The sequence below is a fragment of the Camelus dromedarius genome, chromosome 2 (assembly GCF_036321535.1).
Source record: "Camelus dromedarius isolate mCamDro1 chromosome 2, mCamDro1.pat, whole genome shotgun sequence".
NCBI lineage: Eukaryota > Metazoa > Chordata > Mammalia > Artiodactyla > Camelidae > Camelus > Camelus dromedarius.
Window position 1 is genome coordinate 47,489,575 of NC_087437.1, and position 23,566 is coordinate 47,513,140.

The 23,566-nt window shown below is 36.1% G+C and overlaps 1 protein-coding gene across 2 annotated transcripts in view; it reads left to right on the plus strand.

Moving 5' to 3' along the window:
- Positions 1-12,993: 12,993 nt before the first annotated feature.
- Positions 12,994-23,566, plus strand: part of PIK3CA (phosphatidylinositol-4,5-bisphosphate 3-kinase catalytic subunit alpha) — a 72,126-nt gene continuing 61,553 nt past the window's right edge. Inside the window, exon 1 of one of the 2 annotated variants that reach the window (XR_010383543.1) lies at positions 12,994-13,439. The gene's annotated coding sequence lies outside the window, so the exon portion shown is untranslated. The remainder of the gene's footprint in view (positions 13,440-23,566) is intronic. The other variant, XM_031451468.2, reaches the window with a different exon arrangement.

The following is a 23,566-nucleotide window of genomic DNA, read 5'->3' on the forward strand; positions in this document are numbered from 1 at the left end:
GTTCTATTGCACTACCTTAGAGTGTTCTTAATTTTTAAAGTAATATTAGTTACCTTTTATACCCACGATTCCATGAATTTTATATCAGATTATTTCACTGACTTAGCTTTAATATATAGACTCTAATCTGAATACTCATTACTATTAAATAATACCATCATTATGACACTTTCCCACTTTTTATTCAAATTTTAATTATGGCTTAAATTTTAAAATGAAATATGAATGCTTAGCATGCACAAAGTCCTGGGTTCAATCCCCAGTACCTCCTCTAAAAATGAATAAACCTAATTACCTCCCCCCAAAATAAAATAATTAAATATAATAATAAATAAATGAAATATTTTTTAAAATAAAATGAAATGTGAAGGGCAGTACTCCTAAAAAACCAACAGAATATCATGTTAATTAAAAACAACATTACAAAGAAGCTATATGAAAGGCCGACAGATACATGAGAAGATGCTCAGCATCACTAGTCACAGGGAAATGTAAATTAAAACCATAATGAGATATCACCTCGCAACTGTTAGAATGGTCATCATCAAAAAGACAACAGATAACAAATACTGGTGTAGATGTGGAGAAAAGGGGACCCTTGTGTACTGTTGGTGGGATTGTAAATTGGTGCAAACAGTATGGAGGATTGTAAAATGGAAAACAGTATGGACAACCTTCAAAAAATTAAAAATAGAAGTATCATGTGATCTAGTAATTCCATTTTGGGGGGATAGGAATATATCCAAAGGAAACAAAAACACCAACTCAAAAAGATATCTGCACCTCCATGTTCATAGCAGCACTATTTATAATAGCCAAGACATTATATACATATTATATATTTATATTATCTATAATGTGAGATATAGACATTATAAATCTATTATATAATGTGAGATATATAGATACATCTAATGGAATATTATTCATCCATAAAAATGAGGAAATCCTACAATTTGTGACAACATGGATGGACCCTGAGGGCATTATGCTAAGTAAGATTAGACAGAGAAAGACAGATACTGTATGATCCCATTTATATGTGTATCTTAAAACAAAACCAAATAAAATAAAATGAAGCAAAAGAACCAAATTTCTAGAAAAGGAGATCAGACTTCTGATAACCAGAGATAGAGGGTATAGGGAGGGGGAATTGGAGGAAGGTGGTCAAAATGTACAGTCTTTTAGTTATAAGATAAATAAATACTAGGGATATAATATACAACAAGATAACTGTAGCCAACACTGCTCTACAATATACAGGGAAGTTGTTAAAGATGGTAAATTCTGAGAGTTCTCATTACAAACAGAAAATTTTTTTCCTTTTTTCTTTTCTCCTTTCTTTCCTTTTTATTATTTCTGTATGAGAGAATGGATGTTAGCTTAACTTATTGTGGTAATTACTTCACAATATATGTAGCCATCATGCTGTACACTTTAAAATTACACACAGATATATGCCAATTATTTTTCAATAAACCTAGGGAAAAAGCATTACAACATCAACTTTATTACACTAGATGGCAGCAAATAATTAGAAGGGCCAAATAAAGGAAATTTTGGAGTATCACATAAATATTGAAGCACTGGAGTTAGTAGTGCCATAAAGGTAATATTTCAGAAGGAAAAACAAAACCTGGCTGACTCCTGAACATTCTTAAAGATTTATCATTTCCTTATTCCTTCATTCAACAAACATCAACAAAGTATGAAACAAATACTTAGACTATTACCAAGTGCTATGGGAGTACTTCCTCTACGCCGATTTTATAATTCTTAGATACCATGTTAGGACTTACTTTATTGCTCTTCTACAGGTAAGACCTATGTTTTGGTGTTTCAAGACTCTCTCTTTACTGTATAACTTTGATACAAAGTAGGCTCTCAGATTTTACATTCAGTTACTTGCTAGTTTCCAGTCATAACATGCACTCTCATACCTCTTTAGTTTTTCATGTTATTCTCTGTTGTTCTGTATATCTGGAATTATGCCCAACTCCCTGCTAAACACACACACCCGTACACACACACACACACAGACACATACACACAGAGAACGCACACACACACCACCCCTTACAAGTGCTTTCCCTTTGCCTAACCTTCAGTGACCATTGTAAGCACATCAGAGTTCACTCTTGTATGTGCTCATGGCATTCTGAGAACGCCTCTAACTGTGAGGAGTTCTGTGTTAAATTTGACTGTCTCCTCCACTAGACTACGAGCAGTATGTTATATTTTTATATAGCCACTACAGCACAGTTTCTCTCACAGAGTAGGCCTTCTGTAAAAATTTGTTGAGTGGTTTAGCTGTGTTACAGAAATCAAGCTTCTATGTTAGAGGTCTGCTTATGACTTAACAAATTTAAGTGCCAATATCTTATTATTTGATGTTGCAGCATATTGATAAGACTTGTAAAAGTGGCCAAAATGCCTGAAGTCCCTCCAAAACAGATTCAAGGTTCATGATAAGACACTGTTGTATAATACTAACATAGGCACGCATCGGAGATGTCGCAAGTTTGGTGTCTGACCACTGCAATAAAGCAAGTATCACAACAAAGCGAGTTATGTTGATTTTTTTGGTTTCCCAGTAGATACAAAAGTTTGGTTTACACAATACTGTAGCTTATTACATGTGCAATACCATTATGTCTAAAAAAAGCAATATACATATCTTAATTAAAAACTTTATTGCTAAAAAATGCTAACCATCATTTGAGCCTTCAGTGAGTCAATCTTTTTTGCTGGTGGAGGATCTTGCCTCGATGTTGATGGCGGCTGACTGATCAGGGTGGCGGTTGCTGAAGACTGGGATGGCTGTGACAATTTCTTAAAATAAGACAACAGTGAAGTTTGCCACCTCTATTGACTATCCTTTTCAAAAATGATTTCTCTGTAGCATGCATTGTTGTTTGATAGCATTTTACCCACAGTAGAACTTCTTTCAAAATTGGGATCAGTCCTCTCAGACCCTGCCACTACTTTATCAATGAAATTTATGTAATATTCTAAACCTTTGTTGTCATTTCAATAATCTTCACAGCATTTACACCAGGACTAGTTTCCATCTTAAGAAACCACTTTCTTTGCTTATCCTAAGAGGCAGCTCCTCATTCATTCAAGTTTTATCATGAGATGGCAGAAGTTCAGTCACATCTTTAGGCTCCACTTCTAATTCTAGTTCTCTTGCTATTTTCACCACATCTGTAGTTAATTCCTCCTCTGAAGTCTTGAACCCCTCAAAGTCAACCATAAGGGTTGGAATCAACTTTTTCCAAACTCTTATTATTAATGTTGCTTTTTTGACCTCTTTCTGTAAATCACAGATGTTCTTAATGGCACCTGGAACGATGAATCCTTTCTAGGAGGTTTTCAATTTACTTTGCCCAGCTCTTCAGAGGAACCACTATCTATGGCAGCTATAGAATTTAGAAAATGCATTTCTTAAATAATAGAACTTGAAAATCAAAACTATTCCTTGATCCACAGGCTATAGAACGGATGTTTTATTAGCAGGCACGAAAAAATATGTCTCATTGGAGATCTCCATTGGAGCTCCTAGGCGACCAGGTGCATTGTCAATGGGCAGTAGTATTTTGAAAGAAATCTTTTTTTCTGAGCAGCAGATCTCAAAATTGGGCTTAAAATATTCAGTAAACCACGTTGTAAACAAACGTGCTGTCATCCAGGCCCTGCTGTCCCAGCAGAGACAGAGGAGGTTTTGCATCATTCTTAAAGGCCCTAGTCTTTGGGGAATGGTAAATGAGCTTTGGCTTCAACTTAAAGTCACCAGCTGCATAGCCCTCGTAAGAGTCACCCTGTCCTTTGAAGCTCTGAAGCCAAGCAGTGACTTCTCCTCTCTAGTTATGAAAATCCTAGATATCTTCTTCCAATACAAGGCTGTTTTAGCTACATTGAAAATCTGTTTAGTGGAGCCACCTTCTTGATCTTAGCAAGATCTTCTGGATAACTTGCTACAGCTTTTGCATCAGCATTTGCTGCCTCACCCTGTACTCTTATGTTGTGGAGATGACTTCTTTCCTTAAACCTCATGAACCAAACTATTCTATCTTCAAACCTTTCTTCTGCAGCTTCCTCACCTCTCTCAGCCGTTACAGAATTAAAGAGAGTTAGGTTCTTGCTCTGGATTAGGCTTTGGCTTGATGGAATGTTGTGGCTGGTTTGATCTTGTATCAGATTGCTAAAACTGTCTCCATAAAAGCAAAAAGGCTGTTTCACTCTCTTATTATTCATGTGCTCACTGGAGTAGCACTTCTAATTTCCTTCAAGAACTTTTTCACAACTTGGCTAATTAGTACATAAGGCCTAGCTTTGGGCCTATCTTGACTTTTGACATGCCTTTTTCACTAAGCCTAATCATTTAGAGTTTTTGATTTAGAGTGAGAGATGTTCAACTCTTCCTTTCACTTGAACACTTAGCGGTCACTGTAGGATTATTAATTGACCTAATTTCAACGTTACTGTGTCTCAGCGAATAGGCAGGCCTGACGAGAGGGAGAGAGACTAGGGAACAGCCAGTCCATGGAACAGTCAGAACACATACAACGTTTATCCATTAAGTTTGCTGTCTTATATGTGTGTGATTCATGGTACCCTAAAACAATTGCAATAATAACATTAAAGATCATGGACCATCAATCACCACCACAAATATAATAATAATAAAGTTTGAAATCTTGCAAGAATTGCCAAAATGTGACAAAGAGACATGGAGTGAGCAAATGCTGTTAGAAAAATTGCACCAAGAGACTTACTTGACACACAGTTGCCACAAACCTTCTATTTATCAGGGGGAAAAAAAAAAAAAAAAAGCAATGTCTGCAAAGCGTGATAAAATGAGGTATGCCTATGCTAAGGAGAAATATGAGGTGGAGGAGGAGAAGCAGAAAAGGGAAAAAATGAGAATAAAGAGGAGAAGAAAATAGAGAAGGTGAAGCAGATGGAGAAGAAAAGACAGGCAACACTGTGCCAGGCACCATTCTAAGCAATTTATCTCATTAAATCTGTATAACAACCCCAGGTAGGTACCATTAATATGCCCATTTTACAAAAGAGGCTCTTAGCATTTGAAAAACATACTCGAAATAACAGACAGCAGGAATGGAGTCTACAATGATTCTACTGACCTTCAGCTTCGTCTGAAAACTACTGTCAGACTAATGCAACACTCAATCCACTTGTTATACAAACAATATGTAAGTTTTCTTAGCACAGTCTTATAACTTCTTGGCTTGTCTATCATACAGTTTTGGGAACAGAAGAATTCAAATTCAAGTAAAACAGTGTAGAATAACCACTGAGTATGTCTTACTTACAACATATTAGAAATCTTTGTCAAAGATGGTATGGATTAAGGAACTTGATTACTGATGATAGTTGATGAAATTGTGAACAAAAGAACAAACACCTCTAAAATATATTCATATATCTCTTCCTCTTCAGGGATATTTAATCTTCTCCTTTCACTTTACTTTTCTTGATTCCTGTAGCAGACCTTAGCCTTTGTTTTCCTCCTCTTCCCTGACCTCACTCCCAGAACCTGTATCCCCTTCCATCTCTTTGACTTTTTTTCAACTATCCTGAATCCAAAAAAAATGAAACTCAAGGGAATTAGAGACAATGCAGTGAGGGAAAAAAACAAAACTTAAACAAATAAAGATTACTAATGTCCTGTGAAATGACAGAAGACAGGGCATCTATGAAACAAGAACAGAATACTAAAAAAAGAACATACAGTATCACTTACATTCTTTTTCCTTCATTAGAAGCATGTCATTAAGCCCAGTCTATACTCAAAGGAAAGGTTATTAGGCTCTACTTTATGATGAAAGTATCAAAGAATTTGTGGAAATACTTTGAACCAACACACAAGAAGGAAAAAATAGCTCTAGGAAATTATAAATAGAGTCAAAGCAAGACCATCAAAATAAAAATTTAACATGCACATTAAAAAGTCAACTTGAAAAAAGTTGACAAAAAAGTCAGAGACGGCGCTTGGAAACTTATAATTTAAAAATTCCACTCTGGAATCTTTTAGGATCTCCTCTTTATTTCTGGTGTTACCATGTTTTAGTTGGGGTCATTTTTTATACTTTGTGCTAGGCAGTAGGGAAACTCTTTTATGAAGTTAGGGATTTGTGTCCTTCAATTCTGGAAAAAAAATTTATTTAATTATTCCCTCTTTCCTTTGTTCCTTCTTCCTGATATTCCAATTAGTTGGGAATTTGAGAATCTGGATTAAAGGTCTATTTTTTCTTACAGTAACCAAGCACCACCTATCTGGTAATCAAATTTAATTCATTTGCATGGGGACTAAAAATCTTTATATCTACTAAGTTCCCCAGGTATTTTTAAAGATTAGTCAAGTTCGGAAACCATCTTAAACCAGTGAGGTTTAAGAGTTCTGAGGAGAGTGAGATAAATATTATCATACTGAAGTATTGCTTTTCACTAAAATTGTTGGACATATTTTTCCAATATTGTGCTATACATAAATCCATTGTTTTTTGTGGGTGGTAGAATTAACCTCATTTTATAGAATCATGGCGGAAAGTGGAAAAAAGAATTTCTAAAGTACACCTTAAGCTAAATTTTAGTTCCATGTAACATTCTTCTCAAATTTATACACAAGAACTGGTAACCTGTTTTCTAATAGCATTAAAGAAAGAATAAAAGGAAATGACTTAAACTACAGTAAAATAGCCTTAGGGTAAGGAAGTTTCCTGACATTGAGATTTGTTAAACACTAACATGGGTTTCCAGGGATGTTATGTAATATTCACCTTGAAGAGTTTTTAGAAAATGTTTCCCATCTGTCTGAGTTTAGAGAATAAGCCTGAAGGAAAGAAGATGGTTGGAAGGACTGAATAAATCTGTTTACTAAGTTCTTGTTGAACCTACTGCTAAGTGTCTGGCACTATACGAGGTGCTGGGGGGTATTTTAAGACAGCATTTTTCAAATTTATTTGATCATAGACTACTTCTCAAATAAAAAGTATCTCCATCAAGAGGAACTTCTAACATAACAATGCTTTTTTGCATAAAAAGAAAATAGAAAAAAAGTCTCACAAATTAATGGCTGCATAAAAATAAAAAATAATATTTATGAACAAACTTTATCAAGCTTAATAAAACAGCTTTCATTTCATATTCTTGTTATAAAATGATACACATTTACAAGTTACATTTTTACACATTTACATAAAATAATCAACTATACTTTTTCAGAACTTGCAGTTCATCAAAGGGGTCAGTACAAGGCAAATATACAAATCTTTTCTATAATCAATTAGAAATGTAATGCGGGAATTGGAGTAGGGGGTCTATACCCTAGAGCAATCAAAAAGATAAAATATCTATCAATATGATTATAGGAAACATACAAGCTTTATAAGAAGAACCTGTTAGTAATTTACTGAAATATATTAAAGAACACTTGGATAAACAGAGAATCTTCAAAATCAAGATTAGGTATCGTAGAAATATCAGTTCCTCTCAAATTAATCTATAGATTCAATGAAATTCTATATAAATTCCCATGTATGGAGGAGTATGTATAACATGGGAAACTGATTATAAGTTCATCAAGAAGAATAAATACATTAAAATAGACAGAAATGGATAGCACATTGACAGAAGTTTAATTCCTCTTTTTCCAAAGTCCCACCTAAAAATGACATTAAATGGATTCTTGAAAAAGAACAAACTCATGGGGGAAGGAGGACAACGGGATACTAGCTGGCAAATGACATCAGCAAATTTTTGGAAAATGGAGAATAGAGAGATGATAACAGAAAAGGAGAAGTTGCTGTAAGTTAAGATGCTTATCAAAGAGAAAGATGTTGATTTACCTCACTGAACCCCTGACAGTCTCCAAACATGGATGAATCAGATCCTCAATGAAAGTCTCATCGATGAGAGGCAGGGATGAAAACAGAGAAATTGGCGAGACGTTTGTGTGCAAAATGACTGGAATGACAGGTCTTCTCCTCAGTTCAGCACAGCCAAATCACTATCCTCTCTGAAGAAACTGAAATCAGAAAGTCTCTCTGCTTAAACCAAACAGGCACAGCAGAGTAGAAGTAATTGTAAAAACCTGAATCTTGTGTAGTGAGAAACCAGAATCCTTCCTTCATCCTAGGAATTCCAAGGATCAGTCACATACCTCACAAGCAGAAGACTAGAGGATCCTTTTTTAAAAAGAAATTAAATGGCTCTGGAACAATTACTTAGTAATATCTAGTACTAATGTCTAGGGATTCTAACCGCTGAATCATCTTACTGTGAGGCCTGCCACTCAGCTTTTTTAGCACCTCATTCTAAAATATAAATGGATAGTCTGGGTCACCAAACATTTGAGGAAATGCATAATACATGCAGAGAATACAATATTCTCTAATACATAATACTGAAACAAACAAACAAAACAGAGGTGAGGAGTAACTGAGGGGGAAGGACCCCCAATGTAGATGCAAGAAAATACATAAAAGAAAACATCCAGGCATATTGTTATGCTCACTAGTGGGTAAAGGGACAATATCACATATATAACATGGCTTCTGTGTTGGTGTTGTGAAATTAGATGCCATATATTAGAACAGGATAGGTTGGGTTTTTTTCTTTAAGCAACAATCAGAGAACAAGAAATAGCTCTGGAAAATTTAAAACATTATCATAAAAACTAAAAACTCAATAGAGGGATCAGATCAACATTCCAGATGAGGAGGGAGAATATAGCTCAGTGGTAGAGTGCATACTTAGCATGCACAAGGTCCTGGGTTCAATCTCCAGTACATTCATTAAAAAAAAAAAAAAAGAAGTTAAATAAATAACCTTATTACCGACCTCTGCAAAAAAAAAAAAACAAAACAAACAAACAAAAAAAACCACTGAAATAAATACTTTCCAGATGGTACAGCAAAGAGAAGATTAAACTGACAGACTATAGTGCAGATAATATTAACAAAAATAGAACGTCAGTTTTTACTCATCACTTAGCAAAAGTTAAAAATTCTGACGTGATCAATTGTTACAAAAGATAAGGGGAAATTCACAACTGGTAGGATGGTAAGTTGGTATAGCAACTGGGGAAAGCATTTAGCAATTCAGCAAAATTGAAAATGTGTGCACAGTACTACCTAGACATTTGCATTCATACATGAGCCATAGAAGGATATCCAAAGCATTATTGCTTGTAATATGGAAAAATTGAAAATAACCTGACTATTGATTGGCATATCACTAAAATCCATTGGTTCATTCAATACATATTTATTGAGTAGCTACTCTGAGCTAAGCACTACTCTGAAAACTGGAGACATACATAGCAGTGAATAATACAAATAAAAATCCTTGCCTTCATGTAATTTACATTCTTGTAGAAGGAGACATATAATAAACAAAGGAGCAGGTAATATGTTAGATGGTAATGAGCTATGGAGAAAAACAAAATTGGGAAGGGATAATAGGAGCCCTGGTTGAGAGAGTGTGTGTAATTTTTAAAAGGCTGGTCAGGGAAATGCACCTTGACATTTAAATGAAAAGAAGTGAGCAAGCTAGCCAAGAGAATATAGGAGTTGGGAGTGGAGATTATCCTTAGGTTCTCTAAAATATGCACAGGAATACCTTGGAGATACTGCAGGTTCAGTTCCAGACCACCTCAATAAAGTAAATATCACAATAAAGCAAGTCAAACAAATTTTTTGGTTTCCCAGTGCATACAGAAGATATGTTCTTACTACACTTGTCTATTAAATGTGCAATAGCATTATGTCAAGAAAATGCACATACTCATGTATAATTGAAAAATTGTGCTCTACACTGGAATTTGACACAACATTGTAATATGACTATAACTCAATAAAAAAATGTTAAAAAAAAGAAAACGCATATGCCTTAATTTTAAAATGTTTTACTGCTGAAAATGCTAACCATCATCTGAGCCTTCAGCGGGTCACTGTAGTAACATCAAAGATCACAGATCACAGATCATGAGAACAAATATAGTAATAGTGAAAAAGTTTGAAATATCATGAGAATTACCAAAATGTGACATAGAGACATGAAGTAAGCAAATGCTATTGTAAAATATGGCACCATATAGACCTGTTTGACTCAGGATTGCCACCAACCTTCAATTTGTAAAAAATGCAATATTTGCAAAGTATAATAAACTGAAGCACAATAAAACAAGGTATGCCTGTATAACTGTTGAAGGCAAAAATTACAGAATTGTCTGATGGGGTTTCCATATATATAAATACAATACATATACCAAGTATAAAATAAAAGTCAGTGAGTAGGGGAGAGAGGAACCTAAATGGTTGCAAGGTGTCTTTCCACATTTTACTTGAAATTATATAATATTCACACTCAGCAGACCATGAAAGTTTACGTGTATATATTGTAAGCCCTAGAGCAACTATTTTAAAAAATACAAATAGATCCAAAAGACAATATATAAATTAAAATGTAATATTAAAAATATTCAAATATTCTAAAAGAAGGCAGAAAAGTAGGAACAGAAAAACCATGGGGAACAAACAGAAAATAAATAATAAAATAGTAGGCCCAAATGCAACAATATCAATAATTACATTAAATGTAAATCATCTAAACACAGCTATTAAGAAAAAGATTGCAGATTGACTTAAAAAAAGAGAGACCTATGTATTGTCTACAAGTACCCATTTTAAATAAAACAATACAGATAAATAAAAGATAGGAAAATATATATCATGCAAATATTAGTCAAAGAAAGGTAGAATGCCTACATAATATCAGAAAAAACAGATTTCAGGACACAGATATTACAAGGGACAAAGAGAGATAGTACATAACAATAAAAAGAGTCAATTCATCAAAAACAGAATTCTAAGTGCATGTACACCTAACAATACAGCGTCAAAACATATAAAGCAAAAATATACAGAAGAGAAAAAAAAATAGACAAATTCACAATTATAGTTGGAGACATCAATGCTCCTCTCCCAGAAACCAACAAAATTACTAGAGAAAATCAGTAAGGATATACAAGACCTTTTTTTTTTTTTTTTAATGGTTCTGGGGATTGATTTCAGGACCTCACACATATCAAGTATGTGCTCTAGCACTGAGCTATACCCAAACCCCAGAAGACCTAAAATTATCAACCAACTTGATATAATTGATATAGAACATTCTACTCAGCAACACACATGAAATATTCCCTTACAGGTGTACATAGGACATTCACCAAGATATTCTGGGGCAAAACAAACCTTAACAAATGGAAAAGAAATGAAATCTTAAAAGTATGTTTTCTGACCATAACCAAATTAACGTGTTACACGACGGCTCACTTGTGTTATCACTCGGTGTTTTTACTGTTTGACTTGGCAATTTTATACATCCAAAGTATATTTCTTTGTAAGCAAGTTGACTCCTGTTTCCAAATGACTTCAAAGTTTAGTAGTAACTTAAGTGTTAGAGAATGTTTTGACTGTCAGATTTGTGTATCAGTTACCTTTATTTTCAATGGAAATGAAACCAAAAGGCAAGTAACTTTTATTATCATTCCAATGTGTTAGAATAGAATGATAGAACAGAATAGAATAGAATAATAGAATAGAATAGTAATAGAATAGAATGTCTTGGACATTTCACCTCCTGACTTCAGAAAATAATTCTTTAATTCTGAAGTGTTCCATTTTTATTTGATTAACAGTCTAAGAATCACTATTTCAGTTTTTCCTTTAAAACATTCTTTTTTCAGTTGCAGGAACTTGAGCAATGGGTTTTGTCATATAGATGTCTTAACATACACTAAATACTGAATAATAGTGCAAACACCTTTGGAAGCAAGATAAAACATATAATAGATCAATAGTCACCAAATAAACCAAATACATCAACTGTGAATTGGGCAGTAAATGCTAACCCTGCACCACTGAACAATCATACATTCACTTACGATTGGGTGTAGGCTTGTGGTATTTGAGCAAAAACTGGTTATTGGTGAGCTTTTTGCTCTGGATGACAAGTTGTAACATCTCTAGGGTGGGTCACCTCCAAGCCCTTTACTCTCTAAAAATCCAAGTGAAAGCCCTAGTTTTAGGACTTGTATGGCAAACTTCTAAGAATCATTGTTTCTACGCCTTTCCACTACAATGAAGGACCACTAGGGGGAGAAACACGCAGAAAATCCGACTCTTACCAGTAGTGATCCCCAAAGGCAACAAGATCCCATTACTCTCAAGCAAAAACAGGCTTCTATGGTACGCAGTACCAAGCACCACTTTGAATCTAATTTGCAGCCAAAATGGCTTTTTTGAAGTCTCTGTGGCAAAGACGCGAAAAAAGTACGTATTCTGAATAGTCAGAATTGAATCCTACAAGCTGATTCAAATCTGAAAAAAAGGACATTGCAAAACGTCTCCCCGAGTGAGTCAAAGGATTGCAGAGGGCTGTGGCAGTGTATTCCTCTTTCGGGATGGGCTACAACTTAACACTTACGTTGGCAGGACGCGCAACAAAGTTTCGTAAAATGCCTTCTTTCTAGTACCGATATCCACTTCTGGTTAGCCGCTGACAGCCGCGGTTAGCCACCGCGCCCCCTTCTCTCTCCCCACGAGAGGAAATCTCATTTCCTTAATGGGCGCAAAAGTGAATGGACTCACTTGTTCCCAATACTCCTTTCTGTATCTCTACTCTAGCCCGCCTGCTGCTTGTAGAAACAGATATACTACACATATGCAGCCCTACGATGACACACAGCCTCACCACTGCAAAAGACAACAGTATTAAACACACGCCCAGCAGGAAAACACCCCAACGCCACCAGAACTTCGGGCAGAAAAGTTAAGCGCAGGCGCAATGGCACACTGTAACCCGATTTGCCCACTTCCCCCTCCTGGTCTCTGGAATTTCACTTCCCCTCCTTTATGCATCTGCTTCCGGAGCATAGTAGGCTCGGCCCCTCCTCAGCTCTTACCCTCCTCTGCCCGAGGAGGGGGGAGTCGAGGGGGTGGGGAAGAGTTCGTTGTTTGTTTACACGATGTGAGCGGAAAAAGAGACCAATAAAGTTTATTCTGGAAACAAAAGGAAAAAAAAAAAACAAGGGTGACAGAGAAAGGAGACGGGGGCGGGGGCGTGTGGCGGGGGCTAGCGAGGAGAGCAGCTAGGAGGAGAAAGCGGCAGTTCCGGTGCCGCCGCTGCGGCCGCTGAGGTCTCGGGCTGCTGTCGCCGCGGCCACTGGGGCTGGGGCCGCCGGCGAGGCAGGGCTCGGGCCCGGCCGGGCAACTCCGGAGCGGCGGGGGAGAGGGGCCGGGAGGCGGGGGCCGTGCCGCCCGCTCTCCTCTCCCTCGGCGCCGCCGCCGCCGCCCGCGGGGCTGGGACCCGATGCAGTTAGAGCCGCGGAGCCTGGAGGAGCCCCGAGCGTGAGTAGAGCGCAGACTGGCCGGGAGCGGGAGCGGGAGCGGGCGCGGTCGGGATGGGGCCGGGTGGGTGCCGGGGACTCTCGGGCGCGTCCGCCGTCTCGGGCGGGGGCTGCCCGCCGGTCGTCTCTCGCGGCATCGGCCCGCAGCGGAGTTCGCCTGCGATCGCCGCTCCCTCTCCCTCGCCTGCTGCTGGCCTCACCCAGATGCAGAGGCGAAGGCTCGCCGCTCCCTCTTTTCTCCCTCTGGCCGCCGCCTTGCTCCTGGTTTCCTTCCTCTCCCATTTTTGGGGATGGGGCGGCTGGAGAGTGAGGAAGTGCGCCCAGGGCCGCCGCCCCGGCGGCTCAGTGGCTCGGTCCCCCGCGCCCTTGCACACCCACCCGGCCCGCGATCTCCGCGGCGTCAGGGATCCCGGCGCCGAGCCGCGAGCAGTTCCTGAGGGGCTGTCACGCCCAAGGACTCCAGCCCCACCAGCCCGGCGACCCTGCGCTTGCTGGGTTTAAATCTCCCGGCTGGGGCATGGAAGGAAAACCGCTCCCCTCACCCCGCAGTTCTCCTCCTACCCTTACACTCGAAGTTGTTTTTTTCCTTTTAACCGAGAGACAGTCAAACGTATTGGATCTTTCATTCATAGACCTGAGAGATTGTCTCGTGATTTGTGTCTTTAGTAAGTCTATTATGTGATACCTGCTTCATAGCTCCCAAGTGGTTCAGAAAGGTAGGGTAGCGCCCAGAATTGTTCTATGTAAACACCAGACGTTCGGCCACTGTATTTTGACCGCGGCTTGAGGGGTTTATTTTAGGATGCTAAAGGAATAGTGGCGATGGTGGCTAGTTACCAGACTTGGGAATCGAAAGCTGTTTTCTTAGATGTCAGTAACTGGGGACCTGTTTACGTAGTTATGTAAAGGGTAAGGGGAGCGGAACAAGAGGGGCCTTTGTAAAAACAGCGTGCATATTTTTTAATGAAGTAGAGTTGTGATTTCGTTTGATGAAGCTTCCTCATTCCAGCACTGCGCCTTTGTGCACATGCAGGACATGGGTTTGCGAGATGGTATTTTGAATCGTACTTTGTGAGGCCTGGAGGAACCCCTAGAAAACTTGGGTAGGGTAAACTCCTGGTAGCTCAAGTCGTCGAGTAATTATTACGGCCACATTTCACTGTGGGCAGTATTGGTCGCGTGTTTTCCTGCTTAGAAACTAGGTTTTCTGGGTATTTGCTTACATTGCTCCGTAGAAAATTTGTTTATGTGCTGGATTGCGTGTAGTTAAGGAAAGACCTGGAAAATATTTAAGATACCATGTTGCTGATTTGTATAAATCGGAACACCGTCTTTATTAATGGACTTTAGAAGCAACTGCAGTGTTAATTTGTTAATATGTCTGTGTATTCAAGTTTTAACATTTTTTAACTGAAGCATTGAATTCTGGTTGACAGCATAGATCTCTATCTAAACATCACATGTTCTGGAAAATTTTAATTATCAGATTAACTGTTCTGCAGTGTCATCAGCCAAAATTATCTGTAGAGGGCCCAGTGGGTGTGTGTGTGTGTGTGTGTGTGTGTGTGTGTGTGTGTGTGTGTGTGTGTGTGTGTGTGTGTGTGTGTGTGTCTGTATTGGTGTTTTGTTTTTTAGTTTTCTCATTTCATGTTTTTGGATAAAATTAAAATTTCATCCATAACTTTTTTCAAAATTATCGTGTGCATTCTTCATCGTTATAAAATAGAGTGCTTTCCTATTAAAATCACAAAATAGGTGGTTGAAAGAAATGATGGCACATCATAATGGTAATAGCATCATGGGGAAAGTTATAAGAAAGTGAATAAATATTAACTTAATATTTTATCATTGACTATAAATATAAAGTTTGAAAGGCATTCTTACCAGTTTTAGTTTAAGAATTTAAAATGAACCACATTTAAATGCACAACAGTGTTTTTATATGTCTAAAGGTTTCTTTTTAAACTTTAAGTAAATTGGGTATAGCATTAAAGAAATGTCACTAAATACAAATACTGTTCTTAAATAAAAAAAATTGCTACATAAAAGTATATATTCTCACAGAGCTAGATATTTGTAAAAGGGGGACTGTAAAGGAGTAGTGGCTTTGCCTGGCTCTGCATGGAACAGCCCTTGTCAAGGCAGAGCTTCCTTCCTGTCAGGATAAGATCCTCTCCATCCCAAATAAGTATTCCCTTAAAAAAAAAAAAACAACTAAATTTATAAATAAAGTACTTACATAGTAAAGTAGGTCATAATAACTTTTCCTAAAACAGTTTACTTTGTGTATACCTTTCCTTATTAGTGCCCTTTACTGGATAAAGAATTTTTAACATTTAACATTTGCTATTACTATTTAAAGGACATTTACTCTGTTGATCTGTTTACTTGAAAGGGGCTAACTTAATCCTGTTTGATCTCTTTAGCAACTAGAATAGTATTAAAAGAATCAGTTCTCTTTTATTATTTTAATATCTTGAATATCAAGGCAGGAGTGATTCTTTAAATGAAATAGGTTTCTTTTTGTTTTAAATTGAAGTATAGTCAGTTACAATGTGTCAATTTCTGGTCTACAGCACAATGTCCCAGCCATGCATATACATACATATATTCGTTAAATGAATTATGTTTCTTAAGCACCTTAAAGATTTCGTCTCTGGTGAAAATATTTATGATCTTAAAAAAATTGTGCAACTTTAAGAGCATAAGTTTTGGAAAATCATTGCTTATATTTTATTTGCACAGTTATTGAGCTGTTTTATTAAGAATACTTATCTTGAGCTACACAACAATCCTGTAGAGAAGGCAGTATTACTGTCTCTGAGAAATGACGTTTTTATCTAAGGTCAGACAGGTGTCAGGTGATAGACCATTGACAAAACTAATGTTTTGTGACTCCTTTCATTATCTCATACTATCTCTAACTTGCTCCAGCCTGCTTTTCAATAGATAAAGAAACTAGGGCCCAGAGATATATTTAATTACTTAAGATCACCTTTTCCCTTATTCTTAGTAATTGTGTGTGTTTAATTCCCCCTGTAGCTTAAACAGTGGTTTTCAATCCTGGCTTCGTGTTAGAAGCATCTAATTAGCAGTGCCAGGGTCTCATTCCTAGAGATTCTGATTTAATTGGTCTGAGATGGTGCCTGGACATCTGTTTGTTTGTTTGAAGTTCCCCAGGTAATTCTAACAGACAAGATTGTAAACCCTTGCTTTTGAAGACCTATATGATTTGTTTCTTTCTTCCCTCTCTGAATTTCTCTCTCCTCCCTCCTCCTACAGCTCCCTTGGCCTTTCCCTACTTCACGTGCAAATGCTGTTTGCTTTTCCTGAAACATTTGCACACTCTATACCCCTTCCTTAACTGGCTAACTCTTACTCATCTTTCATGTCACCTCCTTTGAAAAGTCTAGTCTGGGTTAGGTGTCCTTGCTTCCTGTTCCCATAGCATCTTGTACTCTCACTGTCATAGCATTGACTCATGCATTGGTAATTGCCTATTTATTTGTCTGTATCCTCCACCAATATGTAAATTTTATGAGGATAAGGACTGTCTTATTCAGTTGTATTCTCATTGCCAAGCATAGTAGCTAGTTCATAATAGGCACTTATTGACTGAATAAATAAATATATTGGCAACAGACTTCTTTACAACATGTAATAATTTATAAATGCTGATTAAATTTTTATTCTTGCCAAATGCATTAATTATTTTTGGTCACTAAAAATACATATCCCTGAACCTGCCACACATATGAATTTCATTTGGAGACAGTTGAGATATTATAAATTGTATATAAATTATATCAAGAGTGACACTCAAACACACACACACATACACACACATGCAAAAATAATTATACATAGAAATCAGGAGATACGAATTCAGATCCCAACCTCACCACAAGTGTGTGTCCTTGGGCAGGTCTCAGTCTTTTGGGGCCTTAGTTTCCTTATCTGTAACATAGATGAATTGTATTGTGTGCTCTACATGGCACTTAGTGATCTAACCTTAAAATCCTATGAGTACTAAAAATATTGGCTTTGGGAAATCTGAACCTCTTTGGTTCAAAACCTGGCTTCTATACTTACTGGCATGATTACTTTGGACAGAATTCCTAATCTGTATAGTGGGAGTAATTGCTACTTAGCAGGGTTGTTATTGTTTTTGTTGTTGAATTAAATGAGATAGTGTAGATCCAAGAAAGTTTTTGTCCTGGATCAGGTGTTTAATACATGTTCATTTCCTTTACCCTTAGGAGGTGTTAGAGCTCATGAGTGGACTTATCTGAGATAAGAAAAAAGACACAGTTTATGTAATAAACCCTATCTTCCACTTTGCTGACTGCCAGTTTTACAGGTGTGACTAGGGACCAAAAACCGCATGGCTTTTAGTTTCATTTTCTTAGAAACCTGTTCCACTGTCAAACACCCAGGTGTTAGTCAACCTGCTTGGAAAATAATTATGCCTAGAGGTTTGAACCATGACAAATAATACATAATATGGAGGAAGGGAGAATCTAAACTGATGACCTTAAACCATCTCCAAAAAAATGTAAGCTCAGACTTAACTGTTCCAAAAGAATGGAACAAATTAAGACTAAGGATGATTTACAAAAGAAGACCCAGAGATTTTGGTGAAATCTCTGTTCACCAAACTTTAAAATTCAGGGACAGTATTTTGGAACTTCTAGGAGATAAAGAAGTATACCTCTGGTCAGGACCAATTTCAGAAGATAAGAATGTTCTTGATGTCAGATTAAGCAGTTACAGTATCAGTTAGCAGACTGAAGTGATTGATATTTTTCTCTATTTGGGAGCCATGTATCTTAATTTTGTATAGTTATTTTAACCTTTATTTGGTAATAGAAAGTAACCTTATACACAATATAATAATATCTCTGCTGAAGTTTCTTGATACCAGTCTTATTTTTGTATAAAGCAAATTAACCTATTTGAGTTTTCCTTAAGTTTATGTATAAAATGAACTCTATCAATCTTTTTAGAAAAAAATTATAATAAAAATTAAAAACCATGGGTAGGAAAAAATGAAGTCTTAGAGTGTGAAAAAGAAACCTGAGTCAACACAATAAAGTCTGAGGATTCAACTTACAGTCTTGAGATTTCCAGCATTCGGAAAGGTCACTTAACCTTAGATATACTGATAATGTTTTATAGCTATTTATATTATTCACATTTAATCTCTTATTAATACAAATCAATTGATGTAGGTTAATGAATTTTTAGATGTTCTGTCTCCCCCTACCCAACTATGCCATTTGGAGAGTTTAAAGTTAAAATGCTTCAATACAAAGTTTGTAAGTTTGTAGTAGAAGTGGTGGCTTAGAGCTTTTTCTTTAAGGTTAACGTTTCTTAACAGTGAAACTCTTAAGTACGGATTTTAGCACTTTGGTCTGGATGGCTGAAAGACTAAATTCCAATCCCAAAGTGCTACTTTGTTTGGGGAAAAGGAGGCAGATATCTCTCATCTTTGCCTCTTTTCCTGCAATAATACAGTAGGAATTGCAGTATGCTGCTTGCTGAGTAATTCATATGATTAACAAGATAATTTAAATGATCCAAATTGCATAAAATTATTTAAGGAAACATAAATACATATTAATCATTATGTTAAATTTATATTAATAGAAGAATAATATGTTTCTTTTTTTTTCAAATTTCAAATTGGATCTCAAGTATATTGGTATATATGTAAGGAATAACATGTTTCATTTTTGGCCCCCAAAACTTACTTATACTGTATCATTTTAGTAGTTAGCTTGATAATTTATCTGAATTGTGCTCATTTTTAAGAGGTTAAGTTTTAGTAACTTTTAGTATATAATTGCAGTTGTTACAAAGAAGTCTCTGTATCAGGGCCAGCATTGCCATTTGAAGTAAGTGTGAGATTTAAAAACAGAAAAAGGTTAAAAATTCTTGCAGACTATGCTTATCTGGTCTGGTACACTTCAGATTTTAAACATTTGTATAGTGGAAGCCAAAGAAGTTAGTGTTGTGATGTGACAAAAGCTGCGCTAGGGATAGAATCATTCTGTTCTAATCATAACTCACCTGGAGTTATTAAGATTCAGTGGAGAGATACATCTTATAAAGTACTATAGAGATTTAAGGCAATATTAAGACGATAATTTTAAGCATAAATTATTTAACAAGAGGAGACAATGTTTGTGTTCATTCTTGTGTCCTCGGCATCTAGCATAGTGCCCAAAAGTAGGTGATCAGTAAGTGATCTTTTTGCAGTAGAATCATAATTGTGTATCAAAATACTTTTCATATCTTTTTATTAGTTAGTAGCTATATGCTTTAAGCTATCTGAAAAGTAGGTAAATTGCTATGTGCCAGTCTTAGTTTATTATTTACTGAGTATAGTTATGAAGGATACAGGAAATAATTTTCTGTAAGTTATTGAGTAGTTGCCTATTCCTATTGATGTTTGTGGACATTTTTAACAAAGATTGATAGGTTAGGAGAGACTGTGTCCTAAAAGAGCACTGAATCAAGAGTCCAAAAATCTAGATTCTGTATTGAACCAGCTGTTTGGCCTTAGATCTTGACCTTTCAGCACTTGCTTGTTCACCTGTAAAGTTTCTGATATTCTTTATCATTGCTAAATTCTCTGAGATTCGTAGCATTTTAAAGTCTTATGTCTGATTTCAGGGAAGCGTAAGGAAGCCACTTCCTAGAGGGAAGATAGTCTATCTCAGTTTGTTGTATTTTCAGATGCTAAAATCTTTTTATATGCCTGATTATAAATTTGCACATATTTGAAGTCCCTTATATAAAATTCTGTGGCAGAGAAGAGCTGCCATCAGAAAAGAATGGACTAGAAAAATTTTTTTTCTTCCCAAAATCATCAATGACTTTGAAGGATCAGACTTACTGCAGGCATGGCCATTTTGGTTGCTGGCACTGAGAGCAGTTAGATGACAGGCATTGAGAGTAGATCATCCATTGCACACAGTTGCCAGGGTTATGAAGGCCAGCAAACCTGTCACAGCAGCCTTAATAGCCACTGGACACCATCCTTACTTGTTAAAGACTTCTAGGAAAATATGTTCCATAATTTCCTTTGGTAACCCATCCCACTAGATGGTTTTCAGAAAATAGGTTCTAATCTTAGAAACATAATTCCAGAGGCATAGCAAGCCTCTTTTTTCTAGATGTCTGTTGTGCAGACAAATATATGGAAAGATGACAAAAATAATTGTCCTTGATCAGAAGGCAGTAGTGTGTATGTCATTGATTTGTTGTTTCTATAAGTATTCAAATTACTCACCTTCAACTTTTGAATATTTTTTAACCTGCAAACTGTTCAGGTAATGAGATATTATTTAGAGTTATTTTGAGTATGTACTCATTTTTCAACAAGCTAAGCAGATTTCTGTGGCTTATTTTTCTTTTACAGATTGTAGTTTTCCAAGTACTTTTCTGATGAACTTACTGCAGGTCTAGACCTGAAAGTAACATTGCATTTTGAAACAATTGACTGCCTTTAGCCTAAAAGCAAGTGAATTGTGTGTTTTCCTTAGGAGGTTAACTTCTTGGCACGTACAAAAACCTTGGAGTTTTTCCCTTAGTAAGCTACTATTCTGGAATGTAGATTTACAGAACATGTAATCAAATGTAAAGCAACATCAATGGAAAAATTTGGGAGGAAAAGATTGAAATTAGGTACTACTATGAAGTCTGATCTAAAATCAAACCATACATGACAGCAAAAAAGGAAAAACTATCACACTATCATTTTTATACATATTATATATATATATATTAGTAATAACATCATTTTAAAGTCATTTTCCACATGAAGATTTCCTTAAAATCTAATGGCTATTATTATTTGCAATTGAGAACTTGATAGGCAGCATCTTAAAGTATTTATGAAAGTAATGTTTATATTCTTTTTCTTTAACTATGTGCCAGTTGTAAAAATTGAACTTGGCTTTATCAAAGCAATTTCTGTGCTTGTCTTCATAATTACAATGGTAGTAAAACTCAGTGCAACTTATAATATTAATAATTTTATAGTGTGGAGACTGGTAGTTTCTTTGTTTTTTCTTCACTGGAAGTGACCAACTTTTAGCTTTCTTAGCGATAATGTAGTACTTCAGATTTCCTCAAAATCTATGCAATTAAAGCCTGCTCTTTTTACAGCCATGTGATGTTCACAGACACAGCTAATATACAGCTAAATGATCTACTAATGAACAACTACTAAAGCACAGCTAAATGAATCATGTGATGGTCTTTTGTTGAGTATAAATATCAGACATAAATTGGTTGAGGACATTCCTCCTGCAAATAACTTTTTTCCCAGTCAGAATGGGGTCAACTAATCTGACAACTGTACAGAATATTTGAAGTCAGGAAAGGCTTAGAAAATCCACAAAATATTGTCAGTGTATGTAAGGTTCTTTAATTTAACTTTTCTTCTCCTAAATATGTCGCAGCGGTTAAGACCATATACTCTGAAGCCAGACTATCACAATTACTAGTTTTGTGTTTTGGGGCAGTTATTAACCTGTCTGGGCTAAATATTGTCTGGGTTAATACGTATTTCCTCATTTGTAAAAGAGGGATAATAACAATACTTACATAATAGCATTATAATAAAGATTAAATGACTAATACATGAAAGCATTTAGAACAATACTTAGCACATAGTGAGCACTCAGTGAGTATCTGTATGCTTCTTGAGAGCATGAACTATGTCATATTCATATGGATTTATTTAGGGGATTTAATGTTGTGTAGTGAATTGAATTCAGTCCCTTCTGAGGATTTGCTAATGGAGCCACTCTCTGGAGAGTGAATAACAAGGTTTCTTTCTAACAAGCTTCTTGACATTAATGCTTGGTTTTTGTTCTATTATAACTTTTTTTTTTTTAAGTTTTGTTCTTACTCTGGGAATTTGAAGTTAGCATATGGAGATTTAACATTATAAGAATGAGGAATTCATGGACAGAAGTGAATTAAGTAAACAGAAGTACATTTTTCACAGCTGATCTGTGCTTCCTATGGATTTATTTTCCCTGTCCATTCCTAGAATCTCAGAATCCCCAGAAGATACCTTTTTTCTCTTTTTTTAAATTGAAGTATAGTTGATCTACAATATTATATTAGTTTCAGATCTTCAAGTAGTGATTCAGTATTTTTCTAGATTATACTCCTTTTTAAAGTATTATAAAATATTGGCTATATTCCCTGTGCTGTACAATGTATCCTTGCATTGTACAAACAATATATCCTTGTTTATTTTATACTTAGTAGTTTGTACTTCTTAATCCCCTGTCCATGTCTCTTCCCTTTCCCCACTGGTAACCACTAGTTCTCTATATTTGTGAGTCTGTTTCCATTTTTTTATATTCATTCATTTATTTTTTAGATTTCACATATAAGTGGTAACATATAGTATTTGTCTTTCTCTGTCTGACTTACTTTGCTAAGCATAATACCCTAGAGGTCCATATTGTTGCAAGTGGCAAAATTCATTCTTTTAATGACTGAATAGTATTCCACTGTACGTATATACCACATTTTCTTTATCCATTCATCTGTTGATGGACACTTAAATTGCTTCCATATCTTGGCTGTTTCATGAGACTGACGTGCTACCTACTGCACTAACGAAGCACCTATATCTTGGCTATTTTAAATAATGCTGCTATGAACATTGGGGTGCATGTGTCTTTTCAAACTTGTTTTTTTATTTTCTTTAGATATATACCCAGGAGTGGAATTGCTGGGTCATATAGTAGTTCTATTTTTACTTTTTTGAGGAACCTCCGTACTGTATTCCACAGTGACTGCACCAATATGCATTCCTACCAACAGTGTATAAGGGTTCCTTTTTCTCCGCATCCTCACCAACATTTGATATTTGTGTTCTTTTTGATCATAGCTTCTCTGACAGGTGTGATATTACATCTCATTGTGATTTTAGTTTGCATTTCTCTGATGATTAACAATCTTGAGCATCTTTTCATGTGCCTATTGGCCATCTGTATGTTTTCTTTGGCAAAATGTCTATTCAGCTCTTCTGCACTTTTTTTAATTGGGTTGTTTTTTTTTTTTTTTGATGTTGAGTTGTATGAGTTATTTATGTAT